This window comes from Oreochromis aureus, linkage group 5 (assembly GCF_013358895.1).
Source record: "Oreochromis aureus strain Israel breed Guangdong linkage group 5, ZZ_aureus, whole genome shotgun sequence".
In the NCBI taxonomy this organism is placed as follows: domain Eukaryota; kingdom Metazoa; phylum Chordata; class Actinopteri; order Cichliformes; family Cichlidae; genus Oreochromis; species Oreochromis aureus.
Window position 1 is genome coordinate 28,694,088 of NC_052946.1, and position 22,323 is coordinate 28,716,410.

The following is a 22,323-nucleotide window of genomic DNA, read 5'->3' on the forward strand; positions in this document are numbered from 1 at the left end:
TTAACAGTAATAGGATAGACCCTATTATTGTAAATAACTGTAAAAATAACAGAAATATGTTAAACCTTATTAAAACCTTTGACAGTAAAAACACAGTGAAATTGTATAACAAATTACAGCATTTTATTTTGACCAGATACATTTTACGGTAAATTCCTGGCTACCACAGCTGCCGGTATTTTACCGCTAAAAATACAGTACAATATGAGGAACATAAATGGTTTACCGTACATTTTACATTTGCAACCGCTAAATATAGAAAAACCTAAAGATGCTCATATATAGCCACGGTAGTGAATATTACTGATAAACAATGAGAAAATTTGACATACTATTTGAAAACAGACTAAACATATCATTTTCTCTATTCCTACAAAACAGCATAGATCTTGAGAATACAGCATGTGTCCATATATATGGCTGGTAATCCATAGAGGAATGAATAAACATGAAACAAAATATTACCTGCCCCTGACCTATCAACAGTAATGAGTCACTGGGTCCTGCCTTGGTGAAGGAAAGGACTCAGTGGAGTTTCTAATGCGCATGGTGTCGAAGATACAAGCTCTGCAGGAGTACTTCAATGTCCATCAGGAGTTCACTTTGGACTGGCAGGATCCCTCTGCAGCAAAAACGGACAAAGTTTGATCAGTGCTTGAGCAAAATGCACAGAAATGAACAAAACGTGCTGCCAAAAACAGATCTAATGATAAATGATTTCTTAAGTGTAAAATATACAGTTCTTAAAGGATAGCTATTGTCAAAATGCAACCTGGGCTGTTTTTTTTTTTACTGTAAACGAGACAAACATATATCTAAAAGCATAATTACGACAAACAAGCCGTTTTGAGATTGACCGTGATTTTGTTTTGTGGTCAATAGCCAGTGAATGGGAATACTAGGGGCGGTGCATAAATTTGAGCGCATCAAAATCGATACAGTAAAAAAAAAAAAAAAAACAGCCCAGGTTGCGTTTTGGCAATAGTTATCCTTTAAATCTACTTATGTAAAAGTGATACATAGACAACGCAGCCCTAATCACAATCATAATTTGTTGGAAAACGTATTTAAGTTTTCTATTGATTTATCATAGAACTTGAAGTTAATGGCTGAATGCATGGTGATGAGACCTATCATTCAATCTACATTTTATAGCGTATGAAACTGCTCACCTGGACATGAACCTGAGCTCGGCTGATTAAGATTAGTGTCTCCTGTCCATCTTTCTTTAGCAAAACTTGAATAATACCACTGCTTACCTCTTATTGAACCTTTGGGTGCAGACTTAATTGAAGAGCCTCGTATAAACAGGCAGGGTGTGATGTTTAGGAAACCAAAGAATACAGGCGCCATTATTTCTGCCAGAAGACTCATGGGGTGCAACGAAGCTTTCATTGTGGACTGGCTAGATACCTTCTGCATTCAGAAAGAAAACAAGAAGGGCATACACCATAAACAATAATAACTGACAAAAATAATGAGACAAGAAATTAAAGTAACAAAATAAGTGCAAATCAAGTTTCCCTGTGTTGCAGTGTAGCTGAATGTTTTTCAACAATTTGATTTACGGTAAAACACATACCAAATATTTCCAGCCAAGGTTTGTTTCAATCTTCAGCATGTTTTTCCTGCCATTGTCTTGAAACTGTTTCATCTGTCCCTCTCATTTGATGCTGTTTACAAAACAAAACAGCAATATTGTAAAGGGAAAAAGGAAAATGAATTTAATGGAAAAAAAAAAGAAAAAAAGATTATGACCTGAAATCTCACCATTTCCTGAGAGTCACAGGTCCTTTGAGTATCCTTATGGTTTCTGCTCAAATTCAGTGTCTGAAAAGGGCAGGAACAAAACAAACCTTTTAATCATAATAAAGACAAAATAAGATTTAGAGACAGACAACAAAGAAATGTGTAAAATATCTTCTTGAATCTGTTTACTCCCTCAAAGATATCATGACCTAGACATGGTGGCAAGCCTGGCATACAAAGCGTTGAAGTATTTCAGTGAATTGAACACTGACCTGAACTTCACTCCTTCGACGTCTGGTGTATTGTCAATCTGGAGGCGATCAACAGCAGAGTTGTAGTTCTCTTTGGTACGTTCTGGTCCACACAGATTTGGGTCAGCACCCTGAAATTCAGATTTCGTTATCAGGCAGTACCTGCAGAAGTACTTTGAAGAACTAAAGTTTTCAGTGAAGCCACCAATACAGTGAGAACCCAGATTATCACCAGCAATGCAAAACAAAGTTCCTTTGACTCTAGTTTCATCTGATGCAACAATCCCACTGTCCTCCAATTCTTTCAAGTCTGCCAGTAATTCAGAGAACACATTAGCATGACCAAACTCTTTAAAATCTTTCTCCTGCACAGTAAGACAAGAGACATGTGATCTGTGTCTGAGCGTACATGAAGTGGCAAGTTTGCCACTGATGCATATACAAATAATACCTTGTGTTTTGTCCTTGCAGAGCCTAAAGGGTTAACGACTTCAAAGGCATCCTGGTAGAGTACTAGCTTGAGACATGATGGGTTTTGACCAAAAAAAATCACGTAGCCCCTTGATGACTGAACTACCTTACCAAGGAAATTACAGGTTAACATAACTCCATGTACTTTGGTAATTCCTCCCTAGCGAATTAAGCACGCCAAACACAGAAACTAATCCAGAGCAATGCTTCCCTCGTGACACTAATGCTAACTCAACTCACAAATGCTAACTAAATTCACAACCTCACTCATAAAAAACGAACTGCTAAAATTATCTATAAGCGCTGGGCTGGTGGATTTTTTTATAACAGAGATAACTTGAAGTTGCATGTACTCACCTCACCTCGAACTAATTGTAAGCTGCCAGGATGTCTACAAATTCCGAAGATGCTGTGGTCCAAGCAGCAATAAATGGCGCTAATATACGAGTTCAAAACTGTGTCCGTTAGCAAAGCCAACTTGAGTCTCCTGCATGAAAAAAAAAAGAGCGGTTGGCACACAGCTCAGCAGCGCGCCGCGCTATTGGTCATTTTAAGGTGACGTCATCCCGCAATGTAATGTCGCTCTTTGTTTCTTTAGGAGGAGATTCGAATTTGATCAGAAGTCACGTCTGCAGACCGCTGCAGCCACGTCTTGCCTTGCTTCCCCTTTTTTGGTGAAATGGTTCGCTCATACTGCACAATGTTGCTACCAGAATTTTTTTTTCTCTGCAATTCGAACGTAAAACGTCTGTACACAGTTTACCAGCAGTTTAGCTACCAATCAACAGCGATCACACAAACTCAAAATTTAAGGCGGACCCACTTAAGGTGGTCTGATAATATGGCGTGAAACACAACAACATAAAGTTGTTTTAAAATAATAATTAAAAAAGATTATTGAAATCAATTTTATTCACAACCATGAACTTTATTTTTAACATCTTCTTTTGCTGTTGATTTTTTTTTATCAGAAGGTTAACAATGATATACTGCAGGCCTAACTTTTAATCTGTATATCAGTATCTGAATTTTAAAAAAAAAAATACTATCAATTTTATTGTCTTTCACTGCTGATATTTGCTTTTTTTTTTTTTTTTTTTAATGGTATTTACTGGTTGTATTATTACGGTGGACCCTATTTTTAACATCTTGCTTCTGTAAAATGAATGTTTTTGTTTGCTTAAAATCTACAGCTTTATACTGTGAATTCCAATGTGCACAACCCCAAAAGATGTAGTTTTACTCAAATAATACCGTAAAATCTAAGTTTTTCAGACATTTTCAACATTACAATATTTAATTGTAAAATGTATGCATATTTATTTGTTTTCACAGACAATATTTATAATTTCAACATTTTATTACAGTAAAAAACAAAGTTTTATCCAGTCTCACAATTAACGGTTATTCAATCTATTTAATACAGTAAAAGGAAGTTTTTGGTTTTACGCTCCATTACCGTTGGAATTTGACGGTGTTTTGCTGTATATTTTACTGACTTTTGTTACAGTGAGAATCGACAAGCTGGTCTTGTAGAGAACCGGTTCACAGTAGTTACTTAGAATTGATCACCTGCCTACCTATAGACTCTACTTATTGGTTCCACTTCCACCTGCCCCACAATAAGCTGATTTCAACTTGTGTGCAGGAGGAGAAAAATAGCAGTGCAGTCTGCAGCGTGGATATCAACATTACTTTTATTTTTATTGCACAAAAACCACAAGAGCACGATGGCAAAGTGCAAACTGAGTCCAGGACACAAACAGCTGCATTATGCTGCTAACAGACCTTCGTTTTGTTGCAATGCTAGCGCTAAGCTAGCCAAGTATCCAGAGTGATCTTAAAGCTAAGTGAATGCCGACCCCAGCCCAGCTGCCCAACCGTGACTTTCAACAGGTAACTGCAGCTTCCATTTCTACACATTCATGTTCAAGGGTGCCATAGCAGGGAGAAAAATGATGACAAGTCTGAGAGCAGGGGCCCTACAAAACAGGAGAACAGTCAGTTAGTCTTGTTTTCTTATTTTTAAATTATTAACCTCACACCATAAAATACTGTTTGTTTATAAATGTGTTTGTTTTCTAGCATTAGTTTTGTTTTTGGCAACAAAGAATAAAATCCAGTCAGCCTCTGACCCCATCTCCCCCCACCCTATTTAATCATTTGGTTGGGTCCAGGTGCCAGCCCTAGCTCCTCTGAGTGCAAGAAGAGTAAGGATTACTTAAGGACATCTGGGCTTCAAAAAAGAAAAGAGACATTAAACTCATAGCAAATTCCACATGAAAGAAACTACTTACTTTCCAAGTATTAGTTAGCTTACTTTATTTGTAACAGAAAATAATGCATTTGTGTTATTTTAGCCATGTACATGGTGCAGGCAGACACTTTATACATACTAAATCACTGATCTGACAATCTGGTGCCAGGCAAAACAGATCGAACCTCTGGCTCAGGTGTAGCTGAAGAAGCAGGTGAGTTCTGTTATGTCAAAAAATGTGCCTAATTGCAGGAGGTCCCTTGGTTTTGTTTTGTTTTTTTACTCCACAAAATTAATTTTTTAATAATAAAACACTAGAGTGAAGAGAAGTGCGCATTGCTCTGCATATATTTTGCACACTCGCTATGACTGTTGCAGGTGGTGAGAGCTTTCAGTAAGCAAAATCTATTTGAAACCTATTTGAGTTCCACTAGGCCTCAGGACAGACACATGTTTTAATTGGCTATACTTTGAAAATTTATATCCAAAGGATTAAATATATAACAATAATATATCCAATATTGAAGTGGTTGAGACGGCGTCCCATATGCTTGGAGACACACCTGTTCATGTATCTACAGGAGAATCACTGTGAGAATCCCTTTGAAGTCTCTTAATGCTGGTTTTCATCTTTGCTTTCTGCTGTGGCCTTTGTGTTCATACCTAAATACTCATTAGGACAGATATTTGTGTAGGTGTGTGGGGGGCTGTAGCCTGAGGTTTGTATTGTTAAATGGTAATTGTGAGACGATACATTTCAGGCTATTTTATGGAGAAATTACCTAAAAGTGACGTAATGAATTGTGTAATGAATTAGAGAATTATTTTTAAGAACAGCAACAGGTAATGCATAACATATTACCTTTTTTGAGCAATAAACCCAACACTAAGATTTGACCACACACTATCCAATTAACTTGAACAAATGTAATGTATTTGATATGCTGCTTAATGATGATGATGAGTCTGAAAGAGGAGCCAGTGAGAATTGATAAGAGAATTGATAAGGAAAGGAATTAATACATGATATTGATAATGAAACTGGAGTCACTTAATTAATCACTGAATTGCCTTCCGCATTTTGCATTGAACTTTTTATTACTGTGCCCTAAAACAAGCATAATGGGACAACATGGACCAAAGTGATAACCAGCAGAAGAGCAAAATTTTCTCTCCTGCTCCACATGTGGTTAGAAACATTAGATGCCACTGTACAGTAGACATACTGGGACAAGTCCCCCTTTGTGCGTTAATGGTGCATGGCAATAAATCAACAGCACATTAATGCAGATACATTAGTGTGATTGTCATGAACAAATTGGATCGAAGCAGAGAGGACAAATGGCCTCTACAGTGCATTTCACATCAGGTGACTCCTTGAAACATCAGATTATGTTTGCAGCACAGCACAAAGTATGCTTGATATAGAGATTTATAGTTTCAAAGTTCTTGCCTAGTTTAAACTTCTGGCTAAATGCTAAATGGTCCTCATATAGTTCTTTTCCTCTACTTGAGCACTCAAACATACCTCATTCACCCATTCACATTCATTCATACCAGCACTTTTCTATGTTTAAGTGCTTTCTAAGATTCACACTCCAATGGATGTACTGGAGAGCAACTTGGGTTTTAATATCTTGCACAAAAAGATATTGGGGCATGCAAACTGGACCAGTCAGCAAGTTTCTGATTAATAGATGACCTGCTCTGTCTCCTGAGCTGTAGCCACTCCAAACTTTTACTGGCTGAAACCAGATTTTGTAGATTTTTAAGGTGCAAATAATCAAAATTTCATTCATTAGGTCTTAAATTATTATCCCCTTCTATCTGTGTCATGTGATCCTCTGGAGAAACTATTCATTTCATACCATTCAGCACGCACTGGAACAGTTTGCAGTTCAGTGTGTTCATCTCCCATGTGTTCCCTACTTGGAAACTTGCTGGTCTAAGTGAGCAAGACCTGAGTGTCAGCTACAACATGAGGTCAGCAGTTGGATCAGTGCTGCAGTTTCTTGTATTAGTAAAAAAACAACATTTGCTGAAGTGAAGCTTTCAGTTTAGCAGTATATTTTTGTTAGAACCGGCACTTACAATGAGATTTGTTTTGTTGCCGAACAATCCCGAAACGGGGATCCAGAATTCTTTAGGGGTGTATGTGGATCATATTTATAGAGAAGATAAAGAATCTCTCAGTAGAAGCATTGATGTGTACTGCTGAAAGGATCCAGCTGAGGTGCTTCTGGAATGTTATGATGATATTTTCTGGACTTTGGAGGGCTTTCAGGAATATAGATATGCTGGGGAGATTTCTTATGTCATCTTATATTTCAGGTTAATCTTGTGATTCATAGAAGCTGCTGAAATGTGGCTGAATAGATGTATGTCTGGACTACCTTGTGAAGCCTGCAGCTCATTGCAAGCAGAAGCTGATAAGAAAATGGAAATAATTGTTTTTTTAACCTTTTTTTACTGGTTGGTGTTACCCATAGTTTCTATGATTTTTGCCAGTGGAAAAAACTGCTACATTCAACAGTAACATTTGACAAATGTTAAGCTGCTTTAGCCTACCAATACAGACACACAAACACATAATAAACTGATATTGTCAGAAAACTAAGAAAAAAATGCCTTTCAGTCATTCATTAAATCCAGTAAAGTTCAGCAGGAGTTCAGGTTTTGAGAAGTACTTGTACATTTTTTGCATCTGTGTGTTACAGTCAAAAAACAGATGCCTTTTCCATTCCCTAATTTTAGATATTTAAGTACATGTTTGCCCTCAGTGTCTTGATGTCACAGATGATGTTTAGCTATTTAGAGAGCAGTGCCTGGGACCTCAAACAAGTGGAAAAGCTGCTTTCATGGTGATGGCTAAGAGGCTCTACACCCACTGCTCTCCATCATCCCCTCTATCGCTGGCTTTTGCACTTTATATCCATCTATACCAATGGCTCTGACATGTCTCTTACTTATGTCTCTGCCTGTATCTCTCTGTTGGTATACACATTTATCTGCCACTCTGCGTGTCTGCTCTTTCTTCAAAATAGTATATAGTTATAACTTCGTGCCCAGCCACAATCCTTGCAATACAGCGATTTTTATTTTGTTGATACAAATTATTTGACATTCGAACCCACAAACCCACAAAGAGCAACATTTTTTATTTGGCTTAAAACAAACTATATAGTTTTGTTTTGTTTTTTAAATTTTGCCCTTATCATTTAGCTCAAATATAGTAATTGCTATTTTTGATATTACCTATTCCCCTTACCACAATGAATCAGGGATGGAAATAATTGTCTTTGCAGTGAAAGGACTTCAAACACTGACATGGCTTTTGACAAACATTACACCGTCACAATCCACAAACCTCATTACAACCACATTTTATACAGGCTATTCTTACTGCAAACCCCAGTGAAACGTTAACACTGTGTAGTTAGAATCACCCAAATTAATGAGGACAGGGATAGTCTTCGGTGTAAGACTCATTAGATAGAATACATGATGTGTCCCCAAAAATAGTTTTTCCGGCAAGTCTCCCATTCACATGTAGAACAAACATGTAGGTAACAAGGGATATTTTTTTAAATCATTCAAACATCTTTATAAATTGCCCTTAAAAATGCAAACTTAGACATTTTCTCAACTTTTAGGGTCATTGTTGTGATCAACGCCATGTGTAGATAACTGCTGTAATCTTAAATGCACTAGTATTCTGATACTATGACTGGTTTGTTAACAAACATGCCGCAGCCGAGATTAGCAGAAGCTCTTTTCCATTGCTGAACTGACATTATTACTGCTGCTTGCAGGAGTTATTCATATAACCAAATGTCTACTGAATTCACATATACATATATCCATACAGATGTCTACACAAACGAATAAGGTGAACGAGCACTTACATGCATCCATGCATGCAAACACACACCAAGAGAAAAACACACACCCATCCAACATGAAAGTATCCAAATGCAACAAATGCAACAACAGATACAAAACAAAGAATCTGATTAATTAACTGGGCAGACAATAGATACAGAATAAGCAGCACACACACACACACACACACAGTCTACTGTGCTAAGGACATAGTTTATGACACATACACATACTCACATTCACTAACAGCTAAAAGTGTGTTCCCCTAATAGAGGACAATCTTAATGACACAAACGTCCTGTCCTGACACTGACACAGTATACACACACAGACACTTGCTTCTTACTCCTCAGATTAAAAGTGGACAAGCGCACACACATACACACACACACACACACACACATCATGACGATGAGTCATGTAGTCTGTGTCTCCATCACAGCAAACAGGGTAATAAGACTGATGATGTCACAGGTGTCCTCTGACAACACTCTACCGAATGCACAACAATAGAATTTGTGGTTTGTCTGAATTAAATGTTTATAAATAGTGTGACCAGCGTTTCTATCTCATAGAGTTTTTTCATCATATTTCAGGAAGGCTGAAAGCTAGGGATGAGTATTTCTGTTAGGCAAAACGATAAAACTCTACTACCACAGAAACTTCAAGAAAAAAGGGGTAATATAGAAATAAAATTGTGATGTTTGAAATGTACTGTATAATTATTGAAATATAGAAAATCTTAACTTCTGAAAACAGATCTGCCATCATCCAGTATTAAGTACCAGGAAGACAAGTACTGAGTGCTGAAACATAACAGTATTCTGGCTTTTGTACGATAATTGAGTGTGTAAAAGGCCACTGTAAATATCAGAAAATTGCTACCATGATGGAAAAACAACTCAAATCATTTCTTTGATAAAATTGTGTAAGTAGTTGTCATCCTGCGATGAAAAGCTCCAGACAGACACACTGCACAAATTGTATTATTAGAGGCACTACGAAAAGTAGTGTAATGAAAGTAAGTTTGTAGGTTGTTTCTATTTTTATTTTTTTAATCTCGGTCTTCTGGTGTCAAGTAAAAACTGGACACTGCGACATGATATTTAACCAGTTCTGGAAATCTCAGCGGACAGGAACATCTGGAAGAAGGAGCACGAGAAAGCTGAGAAGAACCAGGAGCTGAAGGTACAACTGAAGGAGGTTTGGAAGGAAAGTCCAAAGTGGTCCCAGTGGTAACAGGATCAATAAGAGCTGTAACACCCAAACTGGAAGACTAGACTTCAGAGGATTTGAGGCACAATATCAGGGTCTCTATCCAGATGAGGGCACTCTTAAGGTGTAAACAAACAGATGCTTAGCACCTTGGAAAATGTGTGGCTAGTTTTGCCCAAGACGACTGATCAGCTCAGCTAAAGATAAACACTGTATAATATGTGGGCTGACAAATTATTTTGTTACATAATTTAGAAAATACAACCCACTGCTAACGAGTGGATTAACTTATTTTAATGACTAATTTATTCTGTAAATGAACGGGGCATACGGTATTTATGACTGTTAACATGTAAGATAAACCCTTGAGTAATGGTACTCTCCTTTGGGGAGCTGATGTTTGCATTGGCATTTTATCAATGAACCAAGACTACTTACATAAGTCAAATTAACTGACTAGTAATTTATTGATTAAGATGTTTTTGTGCTGGATTGAACATAAATAATGTAACACTTATCTAACCAAAACCATGGTTTAATAGGACAACTCCCAAGAGTGTTCTTGGAAAGGACCCAGTTTTTCAGGAGGACTTTGTGAGCCTGTTAACATTGGACCAGAATTTAATTACCAGGTGTATTCACAAGTTATACTGCCTTAGAGCAAGTCTCACTCTTCATGTCTGGGGTTTGCGTTAGAGCCAGGGAAATTTTGAGTTGAATTCAAAACAAAGCTGTAACAGGCCAGTGCCTCTGCTGTGAGCAATAGAGTTAGCACCATACGTTTTCGGACAATTAAATATTTTTTAATTTTTTCTCTGAACAACACCACAGTGGATAAAATAATAAAATGTGATTGAAGAGCAAAAACTCTTTTTGAAATACAGCCCTTTAAAAAAACAATTTTCAGAGGCTCAGAAGTACAAACAAAGTAACATAATTTTTAAGGATTCTTTTAATAAGTGATTGAACATTTTTCACAATCAATGACTGCCTGGAGTTTACATCACTTAAAATATTTTACTATGCATTTACTGCAGCTCCTGTTGTTTGTTTGTGGGTCCTTCTGGATTAAGTTTTGTATGTATTAACAGAAAAGATGCTCTATCGAAAACTAAGTCAGTGTATAATATACTTTTTCGTTTCCTTTGTTTGTTTGTTTTTTAATCTTGGTTTTGCATAAGGTTTTGGCTCATTATCCATTTGTACTGTGAAGCCCTGTCCCATTAGTTTTGCAGCATTTGGCAGAATCTGAACAGAGTATAGCCCTGTGCACTTTACAATTCATCCTGCTGCTTTTATCAGTCACATCAGTGAACACCTGGGACCCAGTTCTACTAAGGGTTGCATCTTAACACAAAAACTTAATTCTACTATAATTCTATGGTCTTCCACATGTGTTATTATTGCTGGGCTTGCCAGTGGATCCTGTTTTTAAAAATGCTTGATGATTTGTTTACTCATCAAGTTTTTGCCTTCACTCTCTAAGTTTTATTTGGTTTTTCAGTCACATAAAAAAAACTTTGATCTTGTACTTTTCCAGTGAAAGGGTAGATCAGATCTCAAGATCCTTGATCTGCTAAATCGGCAATGGAATTATCAGCAAACAGGCATTATTGGGACATACATTTTATATCATAAAGTCATAAACTTTATATGTTAACCAATTATGTTTGGGTACTGGAAAAAAATTGGCACTATAAATTAAAAAAGGTCTACATTTTAAAAACCATTTCTGCAAAACTGTTGTTGAATTAAACATGAAAAGTGTGCACTTCAATCACATCTTGATTATTTGATTTAAAACCTACTGTGTTGGCATACAACACAGTAGGTTGACAAAAATGTGTCATTGTCCAAATACACATGGACCTAACTGTACACACTGCACTAAACAGGCCACTGTGGCCAGGGGTTAGGAATCATTCTTGAGCGTCTCATTTTCACTAAAGTAAGTATGCCCTTTACCAAGTATCTATAAGTATTCCCATTTAACATTATGATAAATTCAATTCCAAGAAACTATAAGGATTTCACTGGGCAAAATTGCCCAATAAAAAAAGTCTGTGGTACTTTCAATAGATCTGGCATTAAGAATTTACATTTAATTATCTGCCATTTAGCAACCACTGTGATGTAAATTATTTTCACATTTGTTTTTTCTTAGCATAAAGCTGAAGTATACCACACTTTTTAGAAAGAGTTTTTGTCGTATTTCTCATAAGAGAAGATAGCTTGCTAAAGGCATTATTGCTCTCACACAAGTAAATAATTCCAAAATGAGACTGGATTGCTAGTAAATGTTGTGTCCTGCTGATTAATGAAGTCCTCGTGTCCCCTATAGCCATCTGTTGATCATCATTTTACAACTGAATTAGGTTTGTGGAAATAATCCTCATTTGATAAATGAATGCTGACCACTTTTAGCATTACCTGGCCACATATCAGTAAATACAACCCACAGTACAGCAAGAAGCAGTCTACGCAGCAGATAAATTATTAAACCATGAAGTGAGTTCACTTTATTAAGTTTTTCTCCTCTATAAGCAGAAAAGAAAACACATATTGTATGTCTCACCTTTATAAAACCTCTTTCAATAGTGAACACACAGACACACACCTGCACAAATGCTTACTGTCAGAAACACATTCCCACACTCTCATACACAGAGAGCAACTGAATAACAGTTGTAGGGCCAAAAGTGATTACTTAGTGCCTCATTTTCCCTTTTCACTCGTCTTTAGCTTTTATTTTTTCAGGTTGTACCACAAAAAGGGAGTGCTGCATTTATATTGCGCCTCCTTGCTTAAATGGATGTTTATTAGATTAAAATGTTTATTTCTCATCTCCACCGCTTTGCTATTGCTTTCACAAAGAGAGCAAAAAAAAGAAAGAGAGAGAAATACTTGTGCTGTACATAAACACACAATATGACTGGACTTTATTACGTATGTGGGAACACGTTAAACACAGTGTTTCTGTCTAGAAAAAAAGGTGCAGACCATATGATGTATAGATGTAAGCGATTACATGCAATATGATGCATTTATATATAGTTATGCATATGTTTTCATCATTTCATCAAGTTTCATCATTAAATTCAAGTGGTTTTGTGTCAGTAACAGAAGCAACGTGATTTAAGAACAAGTGTTTGGCCACTAAAACTCTCTTGGGCTCTTTGGTCAAGCTCTAGTGGATCTGTTTGCTGACCAGTCTGACATGGCTGGAAAGGTCAATCCCTTTAAGTGGCCATCAACCAAGTGGCACGCATGTCGTTCTAAATGGGATCCTAACACCTGTCGACCTACTAAATCAAATCATGGTATCTAAAAAGAACAGCAGAAAAAGCAGTGATAGTGAACATTTAATGTGGAAATTTTTTAACAAAATTGTCCAGCTTGTGTTTTTGCTTGTACTTTGACCCTGTTGACATAGTTGGAGAAGCCAATCCATTAATAGTCCGGCAGCTTAGTGTCACCTGCGGTCCAGAGACCAGTTAGCCATGATTACTGTGGAAAGCAGGGATCACCACACCAGATGAATAACATATTGGTGGCTCCTTCTCTATTTAAGAGTGTGTTAATCTGGAGCATCAGCTGTTTCACCATACTCAAAGGGAAACCCTGTCTTGACCCTGCATGGTGTACACTGCATAGTGTAATTGCTACTGCCCTGGTTTAATTTTCAGTCCTTAATTCCCACCCAAGAAAGTTTTACAGATAAGCAGTTTATGTAGATTTACCTACTATTGTATAGAAAATTCGCAACATAAACTAGATTGTAGCAATATCAGTCATCTTGTCATTCTATAGACTATTCTGCTGCTTCTAGCAGCAGCAACATTAGATGATCATTACAGGGAAATAAATAAAATAAGGAAGAAACACCTGAATATGGACGTTACAGCGAAATGGACACCAGCATAAAATAAATAAACAAGAAATGATTCACTTGTGTGAAACTGGACTTACGATGTCCTTATTACACACTATACAGCATTACATGTCTGTATGTATTTAACTCATTTTGGAACACAAAGATGAGCTAAAAGAAAATATAAATTGTAGAAAAGGAGAGACATTTTCATTTATATTCCAACTCAGTGCAGAAGTACAGTTGACAATGTCAGCGAAACTAGAAAAATGGAGATCCTGAATCATATGAAAAACACAATTTGCCATTTAAAATCACGAAGAGAATTCTTTGTGCTTATGCTGTGCTTTTCTGTGACAACATCACACAGCTGCTTTAGATAAAAAGGCTTGTGTGAAATGTGACTTCACTTGTTATAATCAGAGATCGGCAATGAGGTTTTATAAGCATTACATGAATACAACGATGTTTTTATTTCCCTTTCAGAAGCAGTAGCCATCTAATTTGAAATATAACAGAAGATGGATCTGCTCTTGCTTGACTTTCAAACAACTAACTCAGAGTGAGGATGATATACATAGACGGAGGTTAATGGGGGTCAGGTGCTGCTTGTTGTGTCATTGAGCTATTCTTCATCTCTATCAGTGCTCAGTGCACTGCACAGATCCATTTCATTTTTAGTTTCACATGCAGTTTCAGTACACAAGTCAACAATAATATACACAACCTCCGAGGATTGTTTTTAATATCATTTTATTCCAGCAAAGTGAAAACAGGAGAGAAGAGCATGTCTGCAGTCAGACAGACTTCATGAGAAACACTTCATGAGTACATTTTTTGGATTGGGATACAAACCATCTAACCACTTGTATTCTGAGAAGGATCTGTGCTCATTTGTCCCAAATAAATCATCAATTACCATAAACATACAGTTTCATATCATATTGTGTAAATGGTCATTTCAGTGTTAATTTTAACTCTTAAAAGAAGCAAAGAAAATTAAAAAAAACAGTAAGTACTTACTTTCAACAGTGACTATCTGTATATTTTGTCCTGTTACCGCCGTAGGTCCATGCCATGCATCTCACTGCTACCAGTATTGTAAACTACATAGGAAAGTAAGAAGGCAGAACACCAAATTGATGCAAAGAAGTCCTCAAACAACAATAGGAAAATGAAAATCATGGCATAATATCATTTTCAAAATGAGCACTGGAGCACTGTGGTGATTTTTCATTGAAACCCCTCCTTATTGTCCTCCCATATGTAGCATCTGCATTCAGCCCTAATCCAGTGTAGCAAAACTTGCTGATAGCTCAGTGTGGGCACTGCCTTTTAAACACTGTTCCACTGGATTCTTAGTAGCTAGTTGAATCATTGTTTAGCATTGTGTTTTTGCTTTTTTTTTTTCACTTGCATCATCACCAACCACTATCAAATCAAATCTTGAATCCTGTCTCCTCTGGTTGTTCTATTACGATGCATTTTTTCTTAAACACAAGCCATAATAAACCCTACAAAGATGCAATCTTACAAAGTATTATTATTTTTATATTTAAAGTGATGTAAAAAAAATCACTTTAATTTTTAATTGCCTGCCATGAAACACAGAAAACACCCCATGGGGCCGGTAGGCCTTACTTATAAGTCCTACAGCCAGCATAAGTTATAGCTGTTTATCTATCTATAGATAGAGGATTAATAACATAATAATTAAACTATCAAATAATATAAAAATGATTATTCATTTTTATATTATTGGATGCTGTAATTTAAAAAAAAAAAACCCTCAACAGTTAACATTTAATTTGTTCAATTCTTGTCAGATAGTTACAGGGTTTTGTTAACTCAGCTCTGTCCTTTTTTATTTTTCCTAAATCACCCCTAAGCTGGGACTCTTAATAGTTTTTTGCCAAATTGAGAACTCTCTAAAAGGACATCTAAGTCTATTAGAAAAGAGACAATAACAGTAGCAGATACTGAAAGAATCAGGGTCATATGATGAATCTTATTCATGTTTCATGTCTGGTGAACGTGGACTGACCTGTCATAACACTGTGGCTGCAGGTTAATGAGATTGACCTGCTGTGACATGCCCAGAGCAGGAAGGCCTTCTTTTAGAAGTAACACATCAATGCGTTCTGCATAAAAAGGTGCAATCTCAAAAATGTTCATTCAAGTAATGGGATATATTCTTTTCTATTATCTGTTCATCAATTTATTTAAACTGGCTAATCCCGGCTGGCTGTTATTATTACAATCCCAGTACCAAACTACACACAGATAAAGTTAGCAACTGTAGCATTTAGAAGCTGAAGAATGAGCTATTATTATTATCTTCAGGAGTTGTGCAAACCAAAAGATATTACAGTTAGAGTTAATGTTGGAGTTTACTTCACCAGGTGGACAAACTAACTTACTGCAAGTTACAACTACATCTCCAAAGTAATAACTGTTGATTTATGGGGATGTAAGTGAACCCAATTTGTGTTTACTGTCTTATGAACTCTGATGTGATGTGATATCTCACATGACTACATTGGCTTGTTCACAGTATACAGTTTCTAATAACACTGTCCAGAAAAGAAAAAACTCAGATGTGACTATCCTTTCCCCGAAAATGCAACCCCACATATTGCTTGTGCATGGGATGACCTACAGTAGAGTGATGAATAAGTACTTTTATTATGTGTGCTGGTGTCATCAGCTTTAGAAAAAGCTGCACTTGTCAGCCTGATAACCTGGAATATTGTGGTATTGAGTGTGTGTCTAACACTCTGTTTGACAATGTGTCTGTAACAGCTACAAGTAAATGACCGCCCATTGCAAGTGAAAGTGAAAACTAAAAGTGGAAAGTTGGAACCAGTTTACTAGACAGTGTGTTTGTGTTACTTCCATGTGACAGTATGAGAGTAAATAAATAAGCTCAACTCAGCCATACAGAAGCCTATAGCAGCCAGCCCATTAAGCCTGTTTAGTCAATGCCACAGCCTCATGTGGCCAGTCAATCCATTTGGTGATCTGTGACTTACCGTCAGTAAAAAGCTCTTACACAGAAGTGTAATTAAAGCAGAACACTCAGTAAACTCAGCTCCCTCCATTTAATTTGTATATATATATATATATATATATATATATATATATATATATATATATATACATACATATATACACATATATATATATATATATATACACACACATAGAGAGAGAGAGAGAGAGAGAGAGAGAGAGAGAGAGAGAGAGAGGTTAAATTTAGAAATAAGGAATAGATGCTATTTAAAATCTTTGTGTCACTTAAATCTATATATTTTGAGGATATCAAACAGTTTAAATAATAATTACTGCTTCCAAACATCTTAATAATCAGCTGTATTGTTTTGAAGTATGTTACTTTCTTTTCATGCTGGAAGTGGGTATTGAGAAGTAGTAATGAGAGCTCCGCTCTTCCATCCATGCCACAGAATTAGAGCTATAGTTGGTGGGCAGCGCTATATTGAATGCAATAAGAGTCAGAATCAGAATATTTAAATAGTCCTTGAGGAAATTATGTACACAGAATTGTACCGTAACCAAATCTCAAAAGCATGTTTTTTCTACATTTTTGGGGTTGTGCATTTATAAATTCATCCCCCAAGATCAGCATGAGGAAACTAACAGAGAACATTTGGCACAGATGACCCTGAGCTGTCGTGTATGCCATTGTGTGCCTGCTTAAAGCAAAACATTTGTTGCTTACTGCCAACCCTAGATGCCAGATTTGGCTTACTGTGACTTTGTAGTTTTCCTGTAAATGAAATTCAAGTTCAATGATAGGCATTGTGACAAAAGAAAAAAGGTAATCCAAATTGCATCCCAGAAGGCATGTTCAAGTGTTTGGAGTGAGGCTTCAGGGTAGCGTGCTTTTCATGGTTAAAGTCACAAAAACTTTTTATGATCACACTTTTGAAACTGTCTCTTGTTATTTGCACTGAGGCATTTTAGGTATTCTGTTTTAGATTTGTCTTGAATAACATTTGTAATTTTAATTGTGAAATAAACCATGAATAAATATTATCTTCAATTTTTAATTGGTACGAGTGACATCAGGGGACTCTGCTGTGCTGCAGCCTAAAATTAAAAATTAGACTGAATAACTTCTTAAAAGGTGTTTCAGATCATATTATTCAAGCTGTGTCAATGAATTAACCAACTACTCAAACAACGCCAACTATAATAAAAAGCCTAATAAAAAGTTTGTGTTCACACTTTCACAACATTACAAGTGTTTACATGTGCTGCAATTATGTCACTTATTAAGATAGTTGCTTAATCTGTAAAGTAAACTGTAACATATTATCAAGGTGCCCAACATAGGCCATCACATTGTAGGTTGATCTCTTTAGTTGGCAGACATTTACTGTCAGTTACTGTCATCACTATTGCTAAACAAAGTTTAGGCTGAAGGTACGGCTAATTTATTTGTTAAATCTGTTCCTTTATTGCAAGTTATGCTGTAGCACTTTAGAAACCTTATAAGAGGAAGGAACGACTGATAATGAAACCTGGGATACAAGGATTCTTGATGTTACCTATTTAAAACCAACAAAGGAATGAATGTCAGCAAGCTCATTATTGGACAGTATTGTCACCCTGCCAGAGAAGGGATTTGGCAGCGGGTGGGGGGGGGCAGTGAAAAACAAGACTAAATCCAGACTCTCTATCTTTAGAAGGCTTAATGAACTTGTCTGCAATCTTGTCGTGCCAGAGAATGAATGAATGAATGACTCTTCAGTCAGTGAGTATCACTAAAAATCTGCCTATTCAACTCCTTTGCTCCATTAGCTGAGATAACATTGTCAATTTAATAAATTGTGAAAGACTTTCTTTTTTTGAAGGTTTCAAGGTGTAAATATTTGGAGGTAACCAATTCAAATGGTATTGTCCAGAGCCTGAAACCACTTCAGATGTGTTTGGTGTGACCTGCTCTTTGCCAGAAATCTCTGGCTGTTGGGGAAAGTGTACTTGTCAGCTTTCCATCCTAAAACAGTGTCTGTGACAGCTAGGCCAGTTTTGTCCATTACCATTTTGTTTGTTCATTTTACTGTTCCATTCTGGCAAACAGGTCCCAGAAACTTACAATGAGGAAACTGGCAGTGGTTTCCTTTTTTGCTCACAGTCTTTAACAGTGCACATAATCACACAGGCTGTTGCAGAGGTCGGATCACAAGGATGAAATGGACTCTGTTATCTTCAGCTAGTAAATGATTTCAAATGGTAACCAAAACTCTGTGAAACCAACATAGCAACAGACAGGATTATATTCTCCTGTGGTTTTAACGGAAGCTCTACTCAACGTGCATTTGTTCCTGTATTTGTGTGTCACGGGAGGTGAATCCTTTTTAGTTGCCACTGAGAGCCCTTATGTAGAGAAGTACACAGTAAGTGTCAATGTCAGAAGTTAAGCCAGAGGAGGATCAGAAGGTGTCTAAACCTGTTAACCACGGAGGGACCTGTGCCAGCACTTTACATAAGCTATTATGACAGCAAAGCACGGTACAGAGGGGGAGAATTAAGAATGGAATACAGCAAATTTTATTATCCTCACTATTTTTCAAAAGTGATTAGCTAAGCTGGTAGGTGCTTTAGCATAACACAAGACGTACGCTATTTTTAATCATATTTTCTTGCTGATCTGTGGGAAAGAATGTTTTAGAAATCAAAAAAGAAGAGATGAGATGGATGCAAGAAAAACAACTGTTTAAAAGAAAGAGAGAAAGCACAGCAGAAGAGAAAAACAAGAGAAGAGAGAAATAGGAAAAAAAGATTTTAGAAGGAAACTGCAAAAGCAAAGAATAGAACAATGAAGCTGGAAAGTAGAACAGAGAATAGTGGGTGAAAGTAGAGGAAAACTGATGCTGAGAAGAAGCTGCAGTATAGGATGAAGCAAAGATTTTGTGAAAGGAAGATAAATAGAAGAAGAGAGAGCAACTGGAGGAGCAACCGTGGTTGTTTTGGGAAAAGACAACGGTGAGAAAGAACCAAGTGAAGTTGGACAAAAGGAGGAGAGGTGTTACAAAGAAGAAGAGGAGAAGGAGACAAAATTAATACAGCAGAGGAGATTGGAAAAGGGAAAGAAACACAAGAAGGTAAACAGATAGGAGCGAGGCGGAAAGTGAAGGAACGCTGCACAAAAGGGAAGTGCCAAGGAGAGGACACACACACACACACACAGATTGGAGAAGAAGGTTCAGAGAGTGTCTAAGCAAGCTTCCCATCGATTTCAGATAGATAGATAGATAGATAGATAGATAGATAGATAGATAGATAGATAGATAGACAGACAGACAGACAGAGAAGGACAGGCAGAGAGAGAGTAAAGCTACTACATAGGCAGGCACTGAGGCAGGCAGGCAGTCCTTCAACTGGATAATCCTCTCCACTAATACTAATCCCTGCTTCCCCACTCACACATACGGTCACACACACTTCATAGTTTTGCCACCTTACCGTGCACGATTTTTTGTGTGGTGTACATTATGTGTGTGTGTGTGTGTGTCTGTGCATGCATGCAGCAAAGGTTGATAAAGATGCCTAAAAACCTTTAAATAACAAGAGAGCCTAGATTTGCTGTAAAAACACGATTTTTAATATATTTGAATATACTATGTAAGTAGTTTACCTGACTGAATGGAAATTACGGTACTCACTTTGATAGTAGTATCTATTTGAGCTCTATAATAATTTGATAATGGTGGGATAATAAGGCAAAAATAAAACGGTGATCATCACAAATTATTGCCACTTAATTATATGATACAATCAGACATATATCAACAATGCATAAAGTTGTAACTGGATAATAACAGGCCACATAGTAATAGTAATAGGATAGTAATACATAGTGGTTAAAATATGATCGCTTGCTAGCAACAAAATGGTAATATCTGCGCAGTAAAGTTTTCATGTAAGTATTTGTGTTGACAACATCATAATAATAAGGTATTATTAGTTGATGTGATTTAACATATTAGGATACTATTAGCATATTATATATGGAGAACATGTTATAGATACATGTAATCAAGGCTGCAAAATGCAAAACTAGTTGTTTCAATTCTATATGAGTTCATATTGATAATCTACTAAGTTATACTTCAAGAAGTGTAATTATTACCTGGAAATGTGGTGAAGTTTGTTGTAGTAGTGTATTATTAAGGAATATGATAGGAATAAGCTGCCTATTGAAGCCGTGATTGCTGGCTATTACACATAAATGGCCACAACATAATAACATGTTAAAGCAGCCATCATTACTAACTTATCATTATAAGGTTATTAATAAAAGTTACAACATAAAAAGTCTAATGCATTGATATTAACATTTTTTTGTTAACAGGTTATGATATGATGACAACTATATTGCCATACTATTACTAATTGGTTTTGCTTTGCATTCGTACAGTTGTTTCAAAATGATTACCCCCAGTTCCTTACCCATTATTTCCCAATTACATGCATTTCAGTGTAATATTACTCAGCTATAATCACTGTCTATACAGAATACCCTAATGGATATTTCTTGAATAATATTTTGATAATTAAGAGGTAATAAGTAGTTGTTTTGATATTAATACTTTCTTTATTCCACATTAATTCTCCACTATTACCACAATAATATGAGCTATCATAGAAAGGGCTACCATTATGGTTTTAGTAGTTGTACATTACATAAAAAAGCTAGATTTCCTGGGTTCAATATATGAAACCAGTGAAGACAAATTTAAAATGTCAGATTTTTAGAGAGGCTCTATTCAAAGCGTTATGAAGTTAAGTGTCTTGCTGACTGTAACTCTGGAAGAGAGAGAAGAGAGGCAGCAGTGTGTTTATGTTTTTCAACTCTTTCCCTCTCTCTCTCTCTTTCCTTCTCTCCGAGCTCCCCATAGCCATTAATTATGATACGCACCCACACACATGCGCTTCAGTTCAATGCACATACATACACACTCACAGACAAAAATAGTGTGATGGCAGAATCTTTCAAGTAAACGCAAACACACACACACACATACACTGACACCTCCATGGCTAAGCAGATAAAGGATTAGTGGTTGATCCTGTTTGAGTCAGGCTGCTTGGATGACTTTACTTTCACACTGCCAACCTCACACACACACACACAAATACACATATACACAATTAACCTTGTGACATAGACACATGCAACTCACAATCAGAATCTGCACACATAGGCCTGCAGTCATAAGTAGAAAATATAGATAAACACATGCACACAGACAAGCACTTTGTGTCACACAGACACACATACATACAAATGCACACGCGCGCACACACACACAGTGGTCAGCTGTCAGGAGAGTGATAATCTCTGTCCTCACAGTGCACAACCAGGTTTGTGTGTAAAGGCGGAAAGGTGGATTGAGTTGACAAGAAATACCACAGTGCATGTAGCTGGGCCAACAAGTGATTGAGTGAGTCATGAAGTGAAAAAAGAGCAACGCTGGACACACCGCATACTCAAAACCTTCTTGGCATTAATGCGTCTTGTAGAACTAGGACAGAGGTGAGGAGGCAGGTGGGAAGGCTGACAGACAATACTGCTAGACAGACAAACCAATCGTCCTCAC

General features: G+C 36.7%; 1 long non-coding RNA gene across 2 annotated transcripts; it reads right to left on the minus strand.

The window, feature by feature from the left end:
* Positions 1-1,328: 1,328 nt before the first annotated feature.
* LOC120440184 lies at positions 1,329-2,972 on the minus strand. Of its 2 annotated transcripts, none has more exons than XR_005613049.1 (5): positions 2,829-2,972; positions 2,022-2,131; positions 1,771-1,830; positions 1,583-1,673; positions 1,329-1,416 (listed from the first exon to the last, which is right to left on the minus strand). It is a non-coding gene; the product is annotated as an uncharacterized LOC120440184 (long non-coding RNA). The 2 variants fall into 2 exon arrangements; XR_005613050.1 differs by having other exon boundaries at positions 2,834-2,954.
* Positions 2,973-22,323: the final 19,351 nt, after the last annotated feature.